Raw genomic sequence first — 20,480 nt, 5'->3', positions numbered from 1 at the left:
AAGAAAGGTGGATGAGCTTAAAGCGTGGATTGATACCTGGAATTATGATGTTGTAGCTATTAGTGAAACATGGTTGCAGGAAGGGTGTGATTGGCAACTAAATATTCCTGGATTTAGTTGCTTCAGGTGTGATAGAGTAGGAGGGGCCAGAGGAGGAGGTGTTGCATTGCTTGTCCGAGAAAATCTTATGGCGGTGCTTTGGAAGGATAGATTAGAGAGCTCCTCTAGGGAGGCCACTTGGGTGGAATTGAAGAATGGGAAAGGTGCAGTAACACTGATAGGAGTGTATTATAGGCCACCTAATGGGGCGCGTGAGTTGGAAGAGCAAATGTGTAAGGAGATAGCAGATATTTGTAGTAAACACAAGGTGGTGATTGTGGGAGATTTTAATTTTCCACACGTAGACTGGGAAGCTCATTCTGTAAAAGGGCTGGATGGTTTAGAGTTTGTGAGATGTGTGCAGGATAGTTTTTTGCAACAATACATAGAAGTACCGACTAGAGATGGGGCAGTGTTGGATCTCCTGTTAGGGAATGCGATAGGTCAGCTGACAGATGTATGTGTTGGGGAGCACTTCGGGTCCAGTGATCACAATAGCATTAGCTTCAATATAATTATGGAGAAGGACAGGACTGGACCTAGAGTTGAGATTTTTGATTGGAGAAAGGTTAACTTTGAGGGGATGCGAAGGGATTTAGAGAGAGTGGATTGGGTCAAGTTGTTTTATGGGAAGGATGTAATAGAGAAATGGAGGTCATTTAAGGGTGAAATTATGAGGGTACAGAATCTTTATGTTCCTGTTAGGGTGAAAGGAAAGGTTAAAGGTTTGAGAGCACCATGGTTTTCAAGGGATATTAGAAATTTGGTTCAGAAAAAGAGGGATGTCTACAATAGATATAGGCAGCATGGAGTAAAGGAATTGCTCGAGGAATATAAAGAATGTAAAAGGAATCTTAAGAAAGAGATTAGAAAAGCTAAAAGAAGATACGAGGTTGGTTTGGCAAATAAGGTGAAAGTAAATCCAAAAGGTTTCTACAGTTATATTAAAAGCAAGAGGATAGTGAGGGATAAAATTGGCCCCTTAGAGAATCAGAGTGGTCAGCTATGTGTGGAACCGAAGGAGATGGGAGAGATTTTGAATGATTTCTTCTCTTCGGTATTCACTAAGGAGAAGGATATTGAATTGTCTAAGGTGTGGGAAACAAGTAAGGAAGTTATGGAACCTATGACAATTAAAGAGGTGGAGGTACTGGCGCTTTTAAGAAATTTAAAAGCGGATAAATCTCCGGGTCCTGACAGGATATTCCCCAGGACCTTGAGGGAAGTTTGTGTAGAAATAGCAGGAGCTCTGACAGAGATCTTTAATATGTCATTAGAAACGGGGATTGTGCCGGAGGATTGGCATATTGCTGATGTGGTTCCATTGTTTAAAAAGGGTTCTAGAAGGAAGCCTAGCAATTATAGACCTGTCAGTTTGACATCAGTGGTGGGTAAATTAATGGAAAGTATTCTTAGAGATAGTATTTATAATTATCTGGATAGACGGGATCTGATTAGAAGTAGCCAGCATGGATTTGTGCGTGGAAGGTCATGTTTGACAAACCTTATTGAATTTTTTGAAGAAGTTTCGAGTAATGTTGACGAGGGTAAGGCAGTGGATGTAGTCTATATGGACTTCAGCAAAGCCTTTGACAAAGTTCCACATGGAAGGTTAGTTAAGAAGGTTCAGTCGTTAGGTATTAATGCTGGAGTAATAAAATGGATTCAACAGTGGCTAGATGGGAGATGCCAGAGAGTAGTGGTGGATAATTGTTTATCGGGATGGAGGCCGGTGACTAGCGGGGTGCCTCAGGGATCTGTTTTGGGCCCAATGTTGTTTGTAATATACATAAATGATCTGGATGATGGGGTGGTAAATTGGTTTAGTAAGTATGCCGATGATACTAAGGTAGGAGGTGTTGTGGATAATGAGGTGGATTTTCAAAGCTTGCAGGGAGATTTATGCCGGTTAGAAGAATGGGCTGAACGTTGGCAGATGGAGTTTAATGCTGAGAAGTGTGAGGTTCTACATTTTGGCAGGAATAATCCAAATAGAACATACAGAGTAAATGGTAGGGCATTGAGGAATGCAGAGGAACAGAGAGATCTAGGAATAACTGTGCATAGTTCCCTGAAAGTGGAGTCTCATGTAGATAGGGTGGTGAAGAGGGCTTTTGGAACGCTGGCCTTTATAAATCAAAGAATTGAGTACAGAAGTTGGGATGTAATGCTAAAGTTGTACAAGGCATTGGTAAGGCCAAATTTGGAATATTGTGTGCAGTTCTGGTCACCGAATTATAGGAAAGATATCAATAAATTAGAGAGAGTGCAGAGACGATTTACTAGGATGTTACCTGGGTTTCAGCAATTAAGTTACAGAGAAAGGTTGAACAAGTTAGGTCTCTATTCATTGGAGCGTAGAAGGTTGAGGGGGGATTTGATCGAGGTATTTAAAATTTTGAGAGGGATAGATAGTGTTGACGAACGGGCTGTTTCCATTGAGAGTAGGGGAGATTCAAACTAGAGGACATGATTTGAGAGTTAGGGGGCAGAAGTTTAAGGGAAACACGAGGGGGTATTTCTTTACTCAGAGAGTGATAGCTGTGTGGAATGAGCTTCCTGTAGAAGTAGTAGAGGCCAGTTCAGTTGTTTCATTTAAGGTAAAATTGGATAGGTATATGGACAGGAAAGGAGTGGAGGGTTATGGGCTGAGTGCGGGTAGGTGGGACTAGGTGAGATTAAGGGTTCGGCATGGACTAGGAGGGCCAAGATGGCCTGTTTCCGTGCTGTGATTGTTATATGGTTATATGGTAAAAAGCTAGTTTTTATTTTTACATGTTCTGTATGTTCAATGCTGATGTGAGATTGTACTTAATATAATTCTTTGACATTTAGTAATTTCTATAGAGCCTTCTCACACAATTGATTTGTAGTTACTGTTTATTTATAACGGCACAAACACATATATGATATATACATTTTTTTAAATTGTTCTTTGTTATATATCAGAGTAGCAGCTTGGAGAACAAATTGCTGCTGCTAAATCAGATATATTTTACTTGTCAGATATATTTTAAAATCTGATTTTATTAAACAAACTGATCCAAAAAAACTGCAATCTCATTTCATGCAAAGAGGCTATTAACATTTTCCTTGGAAAACTCAAAATTTTCAACTGCAATATTGAACATTGCGAGTTAATAAAATTTCCTTCGCTGGCCACTTAAAATCGAATTGCAGGATGATGGTCTAATTGTATATGAAACAACTGCAAAGTGAGATGGAATTTTGGTTCAGAGACCTGCTGGAGATGCAATTTCCAGATTAGGTGGCGGACCCAGTAGGGTGAATGTGACTGATGTTGACATCACATCGCAAGAATGTCTTATTAAACTGCAGAGCTCAAGAAAAATTAAAATGTAGCAAGCAGAATTTCCAGATAACTAGTGATATTCAAAATAAGCTTCCAAGCTCTGGGAGAAAGCAAAATTGTTTTTAATAGTTTAATATAAATATTTTAATAATTTTATTTTAATTATCTTGTTGGATGTGGTTTTAATTAGCCTCTTCACCTGCTGTCAAAAGCTTGTAACCATCTTGGTGTTGTGAAAAGAGGTGATCTTCAATTATCTTTAACCAAGTTGCAACCAGTTATTCAAAAAGTCACAAGGATCTCACTAAAAACACAAAGGAACAATATTAAGCAGTTTTTTATTGCTAGTTGGAAGAATGGTTATAAATAAAATACCCAATTCAAAGCTTTGAAATAGTTTTATTTCTCTTATACACTTGTAATATTTACTTTAACATATAATAATACCAAAGTGTTGAAACATGAGTATTAACTGCATATTAGAATAATTAGTACAGTTGACAAAAAACTTTAGCAACTATTGGAGACTATGGAGGGTGGGGTCAACAGTGGTGAATGAAAATCACAATTGTGCCACAAGCAGAGAAAAGTTGAGAACCAATGACCTAAGACATTAGACTTGTATTACAGAATCAGAATCATGTTTAATATCACCGGCATATGTCATGCAATTTGTTGGTTTGTAACAACAATACATCGCAATGTATAACAAAAAAATTGTAAATTAGAATGAGAAATATATACATACAAATTTAAATTAAATAAGTAGTTCAAAAAGAGAGGAAAAATAGTGAGGTAGTGTTCATGGGTTTATTGTTCATTCAGAAATCTGATGGTGGAGGGGAAGAAGTTGTGCCTGAAATGTTGAGTGTGTGTCTTCAGGCTCCTGCACCTTCTCCTTGATGGTAAGAATAACAAGAGGGCTTTCCCTGGGTGCTGGGTATCCTTCATGATGGATGCTGCCTTTTGAAAGTGGAGGCTGGTGACCAAAGAAGACAGACAGAAAGACAGACTTTATTAACCCTGAGAAAAATTGGGTTTCATTACAGTCGCACCAATCTAGAATAGTGTAGAAATATAGCATTATAAAACCATAAATAATTAAATAATAATAAGTAAGTTATTCCAAGTGGAAATAAGTCCAGGACCAGCCTATTGGCTCAGGTGTCTGACACTCTGAGGGAGGAGTTGTAAAGTTTGATGGCCACAGGTAGGAATGACTTCCTATGATGCTCAGTGTTGCATCTCAGTGGAATGAGTCTCTGGCTGAATGTACTCCTGTTCCTATCCAGTACATTATGGAGAGTGGATGGGAGACATTGTCGAAGATGGCATGCAACTTGGACAGCATCCTCTTTTCAGACACCACCATCAGAGAGTCCAGTTCTACCCCCACAACATGACTGGCCTTGCGAATTAGTTTGTTGATGCTGTTGGTGTCTGCTACCCTCAGCCTGCTGACCCAGCACACAACAGCAAACATGATAGCACTGGCCACCACAGACTCGTAGAACATCCTCAGCATTGTCCGGCAGATGTTAAAGGACCTCAGTCTCCTCAGGAAGTAGAGACGGCTCTGACCCTTCTTGTAGACAGCCTCAGTGTTCTTTGACCAGTCCAGTTTATTGTCCATTCGTATCCCCAGGTATCTGTAATCCTCCACCATGTCCACACTGACCCCTTGGATGGAAACGGGTCACCGGTGCCTTAGCCCTCCTCAGGTCCACCACCAGCTCCTTAGTCTTTTTCACATTAAGCTGCAGATGATTCTGCTCACACCATGTGACAAAGTTTTCCACCGTAGCCCTGTACTCTGCCTCATCTCCCTTGCTGATGCATCCAACTATGGGAGAGTCATCAGAAAACTTCTGAAGATGGCAAGACTCTGTGCAGTAGTTGAAGTCCGAGGTGTAGATGGTGAAAAGAAAGGGAGACAGGCTGAAAGGAGCTGGCTGAGTTTACAACCTTTCGCAGCTTTTTTCCAATCCTGTGCAGTGGCTCTTCCATACTAGATGGTAATGCAACCAGTTAGAATGCTTTCCATGGTACATCTGAGAGTGACTTGGTGATATACCAATTCTCTTCAAACTGCTAATGAGATATAACTGCTGCCGTGACTTCATAGTAAATGCATCAATATGTTGGGCACAGGATAGATCCTTGGAGATGGTGACACCCTGAAACTTAAAACTGCTCACCCCTCCCACTGCTGATCCCTCAATGAGCACTGCTCTGTGTTCCCTAGACTTCCTTTCTGCAGTCCACAACAAATTACTTGGTCTTACTGACATTGAGACCAAAGTTGTTGTTGTGACACCACTCAACCAGCGGGACTTATCTCGGTCCTGCACGCCATCTCGGCACCATCCAAAATTTTGTCAGCTATAGCTGTGCCATCGGCACGTTTCTAGATGTTGCTTGAGCTGTGCCTAGGGACGCTATCGTCTGTGTAGACAGAGTAGAGTAGTGGACTAAACATGCATCTCTGAGGTAAGCCAGTGTTGATTGTTAGTGAGGGGGAAATTATATTTCCAATCTGGACAGACTATGGTCTCTTGGAGAGGAAGTCAAGGATCCATTTGCAGATGGTGAATCAGAGGCCCAGGTTTTGGAGCTTGCTGATTTTGCAATTGAGGGCATGAACGTGTTGAACGCTGAGCTGTAGTAAATAAACATCAGCCTGACGTAGGTATTAATATTGTCCATGTGATCCAAGAGCCAGTGAGACTGCATTCAATGTAGACCTATCAGGCAAATTGCAGCAGGCCCAGGTCTTGGCTTAGACAGGAATTAATTCTAGCCATGACCAATCTCTCTTTTCTTTTTAAATCCTTTCATTAATTTTAAACAAGCATAAATGAAACATGAATACAGAGAGTTTGAAAGTACATATATAATTAATAGTTTAAGTATACATTCATATAGATGATAATCCATATATAATAACCTCCCAAACTCATAGAAATTACGAAAAAAGGGAGTAAAACAAGAAGAAAAAAGATCCCCAAAAAAGAAGAAAAGGAAAAAAAAACCTAACCAACATGGGCCACTGCGTTTTGTCAAATATACACAGCAGCATCAATAACTCTGTACCTCCATCCAAATAGTTAAGGATAATAGAAGCAGGGTTTAGGAAAAGTCAGTTTAACTGATATGAAAATGTTGGATAAATGGTCTCCAAGTTTCTTCAAATTTAACTGAAGAATCAAAGACAACACTTGTAATTTTTTCAAAGCTCAAACAAGAGATAGTTTGAGTAAACCACTGAAATATAGTTGGAGCATTAATTTCTTTCCAGTTCAATAGGATAGATCTTCTAGCCATTAATGTAACAAATGCAATCATCCGTTGAGCTGAGAGGGATAATCAAATATTATCCACCACTGGTAAACCGAAAATTGCAGTAATAGGATGCAGTTGCAATTTGATATTCAGAACTGTTGAAATAATACTGAAAACATCTATGACCAATCTCTCAAAGCACTTCAGCATAGTAAATGTGAGTGTCACTGAGGTAGCTCACCCTACTTTTCTTGGTCACTGGTATAATCGTTGCCTTTAGAAGCAGATGGGAACTTCCAATTGCAGCAGTGAGAGACTAAAGATACCCTTGAACACTTCTGCTAGTTGGTTGGCACAGGTTTTCAATGTCTACCAGGTACTCTATCAGGGCCGGACGTCTTGCCAGGGATCACCCTCTTGAAAGATTTTCTGACATTGGCCTCCAAGACAGAGATCACAGGGACACCAGATGCTGCAGGGATTTAGATGCAGCTTTACTCTCCCTTTTAAAGTGTGCATAAAAGGCACTGAGCTCATCTGGGAGTAAAGCATCACAGCCACTTGTGATGTTAGGTTTTGATTGTGGGAAGTAATTGCCTGCAAACTCTCCCAAAACTGACATGCATCAAATTTCATCTCTAAACTCAATCAGAATTGTTTTTCCACTCACAAAATATCTATTTCTAGGTCATACCTGGATTTCTTGTGTAGTTCTGGATCACCAATCTTGAATGGTACAGATCTAGCCCTCTGCAGACTACAAATCTCCTTGTTCACCCATGGGTTTTCGGTTTGGGTATGTCCAGTATGTTCTTGAAGGCTCACTCTCATGGCACGGGTCTTGGTGAAATTGATAACAACTGTGGCACATTCATTCAGACGTAAAGGTGAATCCCTGAATATTTGACAATGCACTGACTCCTCTACTGACAATGCAATGCTCCTCTACCTCCGTTTGACTTCACCAATGGTATTGCAGTCTTCTTGACATGAACTAAGGCACTAGATTTACATTATGTCCTTCACTCTAAGCATTATTTTCTCTGACACAGTGGCTGCTGTGTGTACTGCCTGCTGAATACACTGCAGTAACATGCCCAGGCTATTCCAGTAGGAAAACTCTCAAATCACCTATATCTACAACTAAATATCAATGGGAGTAGATGTTTGAGAACAATATATAGTTCCCTGTCAAGTAACATTTGATCCTGTTGAACACCTTTCATTACACCTTATAGCAAACAATAATTAACTCAAAGTGGATTAACCAAATTTGTGTTTATTTTACGCTGCAAGGGAAGACTAGCACTGCACAAGAGCCAGTGACAGCTTCAAAAAAACAGACAGCATAGTTACTCCTTTATACACAAGTTCAAGGACATGGTGCATTCAATTCATCTGCTTAATCTGTGTATTTAACATTCTTGCAGTAATCATCAGTTGGTTTGCAGTTTATCTAGGACTCAGGTTTCATCAGCATAAAGTTACACGAACACTATTAGCAAAGCACTGTGGTACAACACAGGCTCCATTTTGTTACAGATAAAAATGCCATGTTGTTACTACAAGTACATTTCAACAATCCTGACTTAGAAATATTCTGTCTTTCATTCTTGCTGTGCCTAAATCTGAAACTCCTTACCCAAGGGCTTTGTGGGAATATTTCAAGTCAAGTCAAGTCACTTCTTATTGTCATTTCAACCATAACTGCTGGTACAGTACATAGTAAAAATGAGACAACGTTTTTCAGGACCATGGTGTTACATGACACAGTACAAAAGTTAGACTGAACTGCATAATAAAAAAAACAACACAGAGAAATCTACACTAGACTACAGACCTACACAGGACTACATAAAGTGCACAAAAACAGTGCAGGCATTACAATAAATAATATACAGGACAGTAGGGCTAGGTGTCAGTCCAGGCTTCGGGTATTGAGGAGTCTGATAAACAAAAGAACTGCAGTTGTGAACAACTACTGCTCACCACCACATTTGCAGATGCAACTTGAATTCTGGAAAAGGAATAGATTTTTAAAAATATAAGCCAAAATTTGCGAACCATTAGTCCTGCACAAAAAGAATCAGTTAACATTTGCCCAGAAATTCTACCTAATCTGCTTAGCATATATAATACTTGCTGGTTGTGCATCTCTGACATTGAAGTCTATTGTTTGGAATTATTATATATTTTGCCAAACTTTGAATTAAAAAGAAGCACTGTTGCTGTTCTTGAAACTCATGGGACACCCAACACCCTGTTTTCTTAGTGCAGATAAATAATAAGATGAAGGATTCATTCAAGGAGGTACAATGACACGGAGAAATCTAAATCACCTTATTCTGTTGTACAGAAAGTCAGCTGATGGTATTTTACAAAGCCTGCATTGCATATCTGTTTAGCAAAGTTCTGTTTGTCTGTTAAATTTCTTTTTTATCGTCTTCAAAAGGTGGTGCATCAAGAAGGTGGAATTCATCATTAAGGACCTCCATGATCTGGGACATGCTCTCTTCACATTCCTACCATTAGGCAAGCAGTACACTAGCCTGAAGATCTATATTCAATGCTTTAGGAACCGCTTCTTCCCCTCTGCCATCAGATTTCTGAATTCTACTAACACTATTGTTCATGAAGCCATGAACACTACATCACTTCTTAAAATACATCCTTTTACTCTATGAGCCTTATGAACCTTATTATGAATTATGGTAACTTTAATGTCTTGCACTGTACTGCTGCCAAAACAAATTTCATGACCAAGTAGTGTGCAATATTCTTAGGCACATATATATAGCTAAGATGCCCAAGACCTTTGCACAGTACTGTAGTAATTTTACATATTGTACTGTACTGCTACTGCAAAAAAAAAACAAATTTCATGGGACGCGAGTGATGATAATCCTGATTCTGATATAGGCCTCTCTTGTGGACTGAGAGTGGGAAGGAGACAGGAAGAGGGGAATCATGATTGGGAAAAGGGAAAGGGAGAGGAGTAGGAATGGAAAGCACCAGAGATACATTCTGCAATGATCAATAAACAACTTATTTTGAATCAAATGACCTTGCCTGGTGATGCACCATCAATAACTCACTCTGAGACGTAAGGCGAGATATCGGCTTTTATTGACTGGAAGAAGGAACAAGCAGTGAGTGACCACCATACTATATCCTGGAGACCGAGAGGCCGGGCTCAGGCCTTGATCGCCTTTATACAGGGGTCTGTGGGAGGAGCCACAGGAGCAGTCAGCAGGGGGCCTGTCCAGGCAGGTATATGTAGTTCACCACACCTGATGTGTCAGAGATGTGTCTGTGCCTGTGTCAAAAGTGTTCTGCACCTAAGCTATATCTGTATGTCCCCAAGGCTTTTGCGCAGTACTGTACTGCATGTCAGCGACAACAAAGATTCTGATTCTAATTCTGACATCAATTTATACAGACATTAGCATTTAAATTGTTGTCGATTGGCAAAATTTTCAAGCCAATTGTTTCAGGTAGTACAAGTTAACTTAATGTGGATGATAGATCCTTTAGGTCATATGTTCTTTAGTCAGAAACAGATTTAACTTCAGTCAATACAATGAGAATTGATTTTTTTTATATTACTTCCCATACAGGACCTGGAAACAATGTTTCTTTTTTTTTACAATGCACTGCATCAGGTACAGCTCACTGGATCAGCAAATTTATTTTTTGAGATGCTCTGTATGATATAAACACTCAAGTAACACAATGTATGATTCAGGTGTGGACTGACAAGTAGTATGTCAAGTTACTCCCAGAAAGTTTCCAGGTACTAATCATCTCCAGAAAAAGGAGTTCTAACCTGATGTTCATTAGCATACTGTCACAAGGGTAAATCACTATTAATATCCCAGGCATCACTATTTACTGGAAATTCAGCTGTGTTTGCCATCTTAAATTTATTTGCAAACAAGAGAAAATCTGCAGATGCTGGAAATCCAAGCAATACGCACAAAATGCGGATGTACTCAGCAGGCCAGGCAGCATCTATGGAAGAGTATAGGGTCTTGGCCCAAATTGGCAGCTGTTCTCATCCATAGATGCTGCCTGGCCTGAAGAGTTCCTTCAGCATTTTGTGTGTTACCTTAATTTGTTTAGCTGAGTTGCATTATTTGTGACTATAGACTTCAGTTTGCCCATATGTGTTGGACTATCCACGCTGCATTGGTAGATATTTCCTGGATGCTTGGTGACATACCAAATCTCTTCAAACTCCTAATGAAATATAGCCATTGATGTGCCTCCTTTGCAATTTCATCAATATGCTGAACCCAGTATAGATCTTCAGAGACAGCCAGGAACTTGAAAGTGCTCACCCTTTCCACTGCCAACCCCTCAATGAAGACTTGAGTTTGACGACTTCCTCTTCCTGAAGTCCGCAGTCTATTACCTTGTCTTACTGACATTGAGTGCAAGGTTGTTGATGAGATGCAACCAGCCAAACAATCTTACTCAGGTGGCATGTTCCAGATTCCAAACAATTTTGGCTGAAAACACTCTTCCACATTTTCTCTTTTAACCTTGCACCATCAGCCTTACCTCTGATCTTAGGCACTTCTGCCATGGATGCCAGTGGCTAAAGCACATTTCAAAAGGTGCAAGAATTGAAAAGGTTTAGAAGGAGATGTGCCAAGTGCAGGCAAATGGAACTTTCTCTAGTAGAAATTTAGGTCAGCATGGAAGAGCTGGGCCAAAGGATCTGTTTCTGTGCTGTATAACTCTATAACTTTGTTACTTTATTTAAGATTCATAATTAAGTTTTAAGTGATTAGTTATGATTTTTTAAATGCTAAATAATCATGAAAGGTTGTCAATACTGTATTTATTATTAATTTTTTATGAATTGTTCCTGCAAACCAGAGGGCATGCATTGAATGTGAGAGGTGAGAGGGTAGACTTAAGGGGGATGTGAGGGGTAAATGCTTTGCTCAGAGAGTCATGGATACCCGGAATGTGTTGCCTGGTGTGGTAGTAGAGGGAAATACACAAGAGGGCTTTAAGGGATGTTTGGATAGGCAAGCATGATGGAGGGATGTGGACATTGTGTGAGTAGGAGGGATTAGTGTTGGAGTGTTTTTGATTTGATTTTTAGCTTGTCCAGTATGACATTGTGGGCTGAATGGTCTATTCCTCTGCTGTACTTCAACATCCGGGACATTCAGGTGTATTCAAAGTATTTGAAAGGAATGGCAGTCAGCAAAGCCTGTGAGATAGTTTAGCAGGCTTTCAAATATTTATTGTGTATTAGCCGGCCACTCAAATTCCAAGTGGAAGCATGGTTCCATGCTGATTGGGAATAGTGAGGGAGGAGTGCCGTGAGAGGGTTGTGGGACAGGTGGCAGGGAAGTGCTGGTGTGGAGGGTGGCATGATTGCCTAAGATACCTGGCAAGGTCAAATGGTTTGAAACAATTGGCTTATTGATCATTACAGAATGTTTCTCTGGTTCTTCCCACTACCTTCCTCTTTACTCAACCATGATTCCCCTCTCCCTGCCCCCTTCCCACTCTCAGTCCACAATAGAAACCCCTATCAGAATCAGCTTTATCATCACTCACATGAGTCATGAAATTTGTTGCTTTTTTTGCAACAGTACAGTGCAATACATAAAGTACTACAGTACTGCGTAAACGTCTATGGTGGCATCTGTTAGTCTCGCAAGACCATGGATCTGAACCTGGAAAGTCTTGGAAGTGTCCTCTCCAGGGCATAGGCCTGGACAAGTTTGTATGGAAGACCAACAGTTGCCCAAGCAGCAAGTCTCCCCTCTCCACGACACCAATGTTATCCAAGGGTAGGTCAAGGGCCGATACAGCTTGGTGCCCGTCTTGTCACAAGAGTTGCCAGAGCAAGGTTGAAGGCAACGTCAGACTGCTTTAGGGTCTCCAGCTCCGGATTTGTCCGCAGGGTTCACTCCCGAAGCCTTTCCCATGAGTGGGAATGGCCGCAAGGCAGCGGAGGTTTGAAATCAGAGTTTTCACTCTCTTAGACGGACTGCCTTCCCAGGCTGATAAGCTCCATCTACCCAAAGCACTGGTTTTAAGGCACCAGGACCAGCCTTCGCCCCTTCTCTTGTCAGGAGAAACAGCTCCGCCAGGCTTAGAGGCCGAGCCACACGAGAAGGACAGGAGTTGGACTTAGTTGTCAGAGGCTATTTGAAGCGCACGCCATGAGGAGCACTTTTAGGTAGTGGGAGCTTGTGTCCCCACTACCCCTCCTCGGCTTGACAATCTTGGAACCATAAAAGTCTAAGGCACCCTAATTTTTATATATATATAAATGTGCATGACTTTTGCACAGTGATGTAGGCTTGCCAGATTTCCTAAGGTTATATATATAAGCACATGAATTGTAAATGTCATCACGCTACCACGTGATACATACATGTCTTGCTTAAAGTAAAGAATAAAGTTAGACTCATGTTTTGGACTCCCGTGTCTCCCTTTGAATTAGTTAAATGTTTTGAATTTACAAAACCGCAAAGGAGAAAACACACCCCATTGCAGTAGTCTCAAATTATTACCAGAAAATGGCCTATTGTCGTATTAATTTCAATGAATACAACTTCTAACAAAATATATGCTGTTCAGCTATTCAGTTCTTTCTCTCTTATATGTCAGAATAAATATAAGGATGAGAAGATCATTCAGACATTAAAATTCATAACAAGCAATGGTGACAGTCAGTGTTATTTTACCATTTGATATAAAGGAGAGTAGCAACTTCCCTTTGTTTAAAATGTTATCCCTGTCACAAGAACAAAAGAAGCAAGAGGACATTGTCATAAATGCATTTATAATGCAGCAGTATTCATAGTTCATAATTCATAGTTATAAAACTATGAATCCTCTATGTGATAAACTATACTCTAAAGTGTAAGAGATCATATTTTGAATATGTAAATGAAGGAAAGGTCCGAAAAAGTAAGAAACAAAGGTTTATATGGATGACTGGATAGTAAATACAGCATGTATCTATTCCTTCGTGATAAAAAGCTCCAAAATGCTGAATTTCTACTGTAAAAGCAATGCAAAGCAACATTAGGTACAAGGTAACATAAGTGAATCAATAACCCAATGGATACAGTGATAACTAAATTCTGAACTACCAACCAATGAAAAGAAAATAAACATTCAGATTACAAACACCTCACAAACAATAAGTTACAACTAGGCACCTCCAAGCAAAGTCACGAAAAATGATCTGACTACGAAACCCTGCAGATCAAACAGCAGTACAGAACAGTATGTAATAAACCATAAGTAAATCTTTGACATACTATCTGTGATCAGTTAGACTTCACTCATCACAAAGAAAAATGTTGCCAAACAGCTGAAATTTTAACAGAAAAATAAATATAATTGTGGTTAAGTACGGATAGCTAATTCAATGTTGAGCCTTCAGTGCTACTGGCAACCGATCAGTTTGTTTTTTATGTCTGTATACCGCACAGTAACAGGCCCTTCTGGACCATTCAGCGGGTGCTGCCCAATTACACCCAAGTGACCAGTTATCCAAGGGTCCTGCTGAAGGGTCTCGACACAAAACTTCGACTGTACTCTTTTCCATACATGTGGCCTGGCCTGCTGAGTCCCTTCAGCATTGTGTGTGTGTGTGACCAATTATCCTGCTCACCCATAAGCCTTTGGAACATAGGAGGAAACTGAAGCTTCCAGAGGAAACCCACGGGGAGAACAAACTCCTTATAGATAGCGGCAGGAATTGAGCCTGGTCGCTGGCACTATATTATTGCTGTGCTAACCACTGCTGTGCCATCCTTTATTTATTTGAATGAGCCAGTATGTCACATGTAACTTTGAGACCCTCTGGTGACCAGGTTGACTATGGATGTTGTGTCCTAGCCGCCAACACAATATGTAAACCTGTATGCAAGGCAGGGCAGTCCAATGTGGAGAGCGAGCTGTTGGCCATGTAGCAGGCTCCCCTTCTCCATGCAGCTGATGAATCCAAAGGAACGGCAGAGACTGATACAGTTTGGCACCAGCGGCATTACAGGAGATGCCAGTCAGCGTTGAACTCAATGTAGAACTGCCTCACGGACCCCAGTTCTGGATTTTTCCTCAATGTTTATTCCCGAAACCTTCCCCGTGAATGGGTACAGCCGCAAGTCAGCGGAGGTTTGAGATTAGAGTTTTCCTTCTAGATGAGCTGCCAAACACAGCTGACAACCCCCATCTGCCCAAAACCACTGGTTTTAAGGCACCAGTAACCCGCCTTCGACTCTTCTCCTGTCAGTGGAAATAGTTCAACCAGACCTGCTAATCCACATACGAATGCCAGGAGCAGGACTTGGTTGACAGAGGCTATTTGAGATACATAACCATTGGGAGCATTTAATAGATATGGGAGCTTATCCCCTCAACCATCTGCAGCTACAACAATTTTAAGAAATCAAATGTATCTGAAACTAAGATAACAAAACACTTGGGGTTTTTTAATCTGGAGATGAATAACACAACAAATAAAACTTCCAAACATAAACATTCAAAAAATACTTCCTTAAAAGGTTCCAACAGCAAACTGGTGTTAGGCCAATTCTGCAAGACCAGTCCCAACATGAATTAACACCTGGAAATCCAACATGACTTCATCTTAAAGTTTCAATTCCTCTGTGAGCTACCAAAGCTTCATTGCTGAACTCCATTTGTATGCAGTTGCAATGCACCTTAAGAAATTTAAAACATGAAAAAGTGTTTTTATTTTGCTACACTGATCTATCAATACCTTAGAGAATATATTTGCAAGGATGGAACAGCAATCTACAGAACAAATGTCAGATAAAATACAATTCACACAAGGATGCAGTGGTAAATCGATCACAGTCGGATTTTTATTAGTTAAACTATTATTCCGGTTAGCAAAGTACCTCAAAGTTCCAGTTACCTGAGTTTAATCCTGAACTTCAGTGCAGTCTGTGTGGAGCTGCATGATATTCCTGTGTCTATGTGTTTTTTTTTCCATGTGTTCTCATTTCCTTTCATTTCCCAACAATGTTCAGTTCAGTAGGTTTAATAGGCATTGTAAATTGCCCCAATCTGGAAGTAGATGATGGTTAATTCGGGAGAATAAATTGGGATTGGTTTAGATTGGTGACTAAAGGTCAACACAAACTCAATGGGCTGAAGGACCTGATTCTGTGTTAGATTTTTCTATTACTCTAAAAATCTGTGGGAGCTTGCTGACAATCTTTAAAGCATCAAGTCCACCTCAGCCTCGGAGCTAGACAGTAACAGGATCAATATTCTGGCTGACCTCTCAATAAGTGCTGCATTGGTTGTCTGGATGAAATATTAAACTGAAAACTTCTCAACTATATGTAAATATTCTACATTTCCATTTACATTTGTCAGTCAAAGAGACCAGAATCACACAATGCTTGACAGGACATGGCATCGAAGCTGAATTATGTCAACACTGTGTTGAAAACATTCATGGCAGAATTGGCATGGCATTTCCCCGGAACAGCCCTCATACTATCGACCCTGAATAACGACCAATATTCTTTTATACGTGCTCAGGGCATGAGCATTTTGTACAGGGACTGAATTCGTTGGTCAGGATGAATTCATTCCATACCGCACCTGAGATTAATTCAGAGCTAAAGATATTACCAGTCCATCACGGGTAAAGCTCTGCCTACCATTAAGCTCATTTACATGGAGTGCTCTCTCAGGAAATCAGCATTGAATAACAAAGATACCAACCAGCCAGGGATGCTCTCTGGTGTCATATATATATATTTGATAATAAATAAAGTTACCTTAGTTCATTATCCCTTATTTCAAACATTGCTATTTCGTACAAAAGCATTTTATTTGGCACCATTTACTCTCTCAAATTCCAAATGCACTACATCAATTGCTATCTTTTAATCTGCCTTTATTGTTACATACTTAAAGAATACACACAATTTTTTCAGCCAGAATTTCTCTTCCATAAAGCTGTATGCAAAAGTTCAAAATTTTAAATAAGCTTTTTATCAAAATATGTGTTGTTGGATTAATGAAGTCACCAGTGAAAATTACTGGTGTAGATACAAAACAGTTTCTTTATTCAACAAAACAAGGTACAGCAGGCATCATATGGAGACGCTTTTGGTCATAAGGTCTCACTGGCCCAACGTGGGGCTTGATATTTTACGTGCCAAACATCAAAGGACAATTCAATATTTACAATGAATGAGCAATGCTTTCTTTGTAACTACATACAACCTTCACTCCTCTTGATTCATATCCATACCACAGACATCCAAATGAATTTTAATCAGCATTGTCTGGGCTGGGATTCGCTGCCTTTAGGAAGCCATTGTTCAGAGTTGCGCTCCAAATTAAATCCACAATACATATTCAGATGTGAAGGCTGGCAGCCAAAAACAATTGCTAAATGTATATGTCCTAAACCCAAAAATCACTCTAACAATACGTATACCTTATACACCCTTAAAATTCATTTTCTTTAAGGCACCCACAGGAAAATAAATAAATACATTAGAATGCACAAAAAAAATCAAAGACTGACTAATATCCAATGTGCAAAAGAGGACTAATAGTGCACAAAAAGTAAACAAATAATATTGAGAGCACGAACTGCAGACATCTGAAGGTGTGTCCACAGGCAGTTCAGTGCTGAGTCAAGTGAAGCCAGTCCAGTAGCCCGATGACTGTAGGGCAATAACTGTTCCTGAACCTGATGACATGGGACCCAAAATTCCTGTAATCACACTCGAAGAGAGAGACACAGTTCAAATGCAAGTGGATAAGATGGATTCAGGTGCAGTATCTTGACTGGCACACAGTAATGACTCTGAAGGCCGATTTATTTTCCACTCTAGGGCCTTGTTGCTTCAGTGTGGCTTGAAGTCCACCTGGTGCTCTGTCTTCTGGTGATGGTTGAACTTTGCCCACTTCACCCACCCACCATGCCTACATTCCTGACAGTCGAGCTTGGCAAATCATTCAGGAGATCATAAAATTAGTAGTTCATTTAGAAAGTTCAAACGTACATTCCTTAAGGGAAGTTACAGGCTGCAGATTGCAGCTACTGTAGTTCAGAAGTGACGTACCCAGCATTAAGTAGTTTTGTGAACTGACCGCAAAATATCACCCTGCAGCACCAGCACCTTCTTCTCCTGATGCCGACCCCTCCGAGTTTCTAAACATCCTTCTGCAATCTCTTTAAAGAGTGGATTCCAGCATTTTCCCAATGACAAGCAATAGGACAATCAGTCTACATTCTCTGCTTTTTGTCTGTCCTGAATAGTGGTGTAATACTTGAGAATTCCCAATTCTCTAGAATTTCTTTGGAATCCGTGGAAATTCCATAAATACCAAATAATGCATGCAACAATTATGTAGCCATTTCTACAGGAAGTTGGCCAATTTGTCCAATGACTTTATCCCCATCAGTTTTCCCAGTACCTTTTCACCAAAGTATACACATTGGAGTCCATAATAATAATAATAATAATAAAGCAAAGCCTTCACCTTACAAACTCTTCTCCCTCGTGCTGTCTGGGAAAAGGCACAAAAGCGTTCAGGCTCTCACGACCAGACTATGTAACAGTTTCTTCCCCCAAGCTATCAGACTCCCCAATACCCAGAGCCTGGACTGACACCTTACTGCCCTATTGTCTTGTTTATTGTAATGCCTGCACTGTTTTGTGTACTTTATGCAGTCCCGGGTAGGTTTGTAATCTAATGTAGTTTTTTTTCTGTGTTGTTTTTTACATAGTTCTGTCTAGTTTTTGTACTGTGTCATGTAACACCATGCTCCTGAAAAAACGTTGTCTCATTTTTACTATGTACTGTACCAGCAGTTATGGTCGAAATGACAATAAAAAGTGACTTGACTTGACTTGAGTAATGCTCCATAATTATTTCACTACTTTAGTAATAGTAGACATCATTTGGCTTACCTTTCAACTATAAGATCACACCTCAATGCGATCAGTATAACAGTTCATGTTAAGTCTATAAAATATGTTCTGGCATACTTACAATCAGCAAATGTGGCACCTCTTAGACACGGACATGCATTTCAGCCTTGGGTTTTGTTTCCTAGTACTCAGTCTGTACTTAATTCCAACCTTTTCTCTAAACACTTTAAAGTTCACATCAGTTTCTGTCAAAGATAACAGAATGGAGTTTAAAATTAAAACCATCTGCACTGGAAATCTGGAAAAAAATACAACAGAATTGCCTTGTGTGCAAGAACAAGAACTTGACAGATCCAAACAGGGTTTGGTAAAATTTAGCACTTTTTCTCTCTTTGACTAAGCAAAGGAATCTGCACAAACTCCATTAAGATGTTTTACCTGGAATTTAGACCCATATTTATCTGGGTAAATATCATATGAAAACTGTTTTTCTTAATAATTTTAACAATATTCACGTCTGGGTCAAATAACACCCATCAGAAAATTGGGCTGGGCACTTCCATGTGTGAAGTACCTCAATGAGGCTGATGTTTTGTGTGGTATCAAGTTCTTAGATAATCTTGTCATGAATCGTGTGGGGCATATTTCTGCCCGGGGGGGAACCCTTGTGCCCCTGCTGTTCATTTGTGTATGATTTGGAATAAAATGGGAAATAAAGAATCTGCCTGGTTGCGTTGATTTTTGAACATGACATCTATCAGGTTCAGACTCCATTTGTCTCCATTGTGGAGAGGTAGCCAGAGGGACTCACTCCGTTGATCACTTCTAAACATCATATGCTGCAATCACTGGACAATTCATTGCAATGGAATCACGAATGACTTGATTTCAAAGTGGTGAGAATAAATTGAGTTGAACTGACTTTATTACTTACATCTTCATATACATCTGGGGTAAAAATCTTTACATTACGTCTCCATCGAAATGTGCAGTGTACAATTTATAGTAAATAGAATGTACAACAGGATGGTCGATATATCATAAAAAATCAGTTGTGTCAGCGTGAGTTATTCAGTTTGATGGCCTGGTGGAAGAAGCTGTCCCAGAGCCTGTTGGTCCTGGCTTTTATGCTGCGGTACCATTGCCCACATGGTAGCAGCTGGAGTAGTTTGTGGTTGGGGTGACTTGGGTCCCCAATGATCCTTTGGCATCGTGTGGGGCAGTGATGGCTCCTAACAGAGACGGTTAGCAGCTGGATCAGCGTGTTTAGCCCCGGATCAGTGGCAGTAGGAGCCAGGGTAGCAGTCACTCTTTACAGGAGGACTGAGTTCCTACGGCTGCTCTCTAAAAGATATTTCCCATATTCTGAGATTTATGTTATTATTGGACTGTACTTTATATTAGTTTCCTGCAGTTTTTCCGTGTCATCTTTCTTGTATATGATTGGCGGGTGGGTGATCTGTTAATTTTGTGTTGGGGGGGAGTTAGGGGTTTGGTGCTACTGTTGCTGTACTTTTCTGTGAGGGAGCAGGTCGGGGATTGCTATGTGCAGAGAGTCGGTGATTATTATCGTGCCCGTTTTTTGCTGTGGAGTAGCGGGGATTTGGGGGTCTGTGAGTTTTGCTTCTTTTCTTTTTTGTTCTGGGTAGTAGCAGGGAGTTGATGTCTTTCCTTTCATCAACACCCATGGTCTTACTGTATTTAACAGCTCTCTGGAGTAGACAAATATCGGAGTTGTATTGTACATGCATTCTTTGACAATAAAATGAACCTTTGAATGCTTTAACCCAAACCTCAGTGGTTTTGAGAACCAACTGAACATTTACACTCGGTAGCCTCTGCATGTTCATGGTCTAGTGCTGTAGACC

The 20,480-nt window shown here is 40.2% G+C and overlaps 1 long non-coding RNA gene across 1 annotated transcript in view; it reads right to left on the bottom strand.

Moving 5' to 3' along the window:
- Nucleotides 1–3,729: 3,729 nt before the first annotated feature.
- Nucleotides 3,730–20,480, bottom strand: part of LOC132396613 (uncharacterized) — a 101,467-nt gene continuing 84,716 nt past the window's right edge. Inside the window, exons 5-6 of the long non-coding RNA XR_009513047.1 lie at nucleotides 7,389–18,857; nucleotides 3,730–4,391 (exon numbers count right to left, since the gene is read on the bottom strand). This is a non-coding gene — a long non-coding RNA (uncharacterized LOC132396613). The remainder of the gene's footprint in view (nucleotides 4,392–7,388; nucleotides 18,858–20,480) is intronic.

Source organism: Hypanus sabinus, chromosome 7, assembly GCF_030144855.1.
Source record: "Hypanus sabinus isolate sHypSab1 chromosome 7, sHypSab1.hap1, whole genome shotgun sequence".
In the NCBI taxonomy this organism is placed as follows: domain Eukaryota; kingdom Metazoa; phylum Chordata; class Chondrichthyes; order Myliobatiformes; family Dasyatidae; genus Hypanus; species Hypanus sabinus.
The sequence above is the reverse complement of the archived record's forward strand: the minus strand, read 5'-3'. Positions and strand labels throughout refer to the sequence as shown.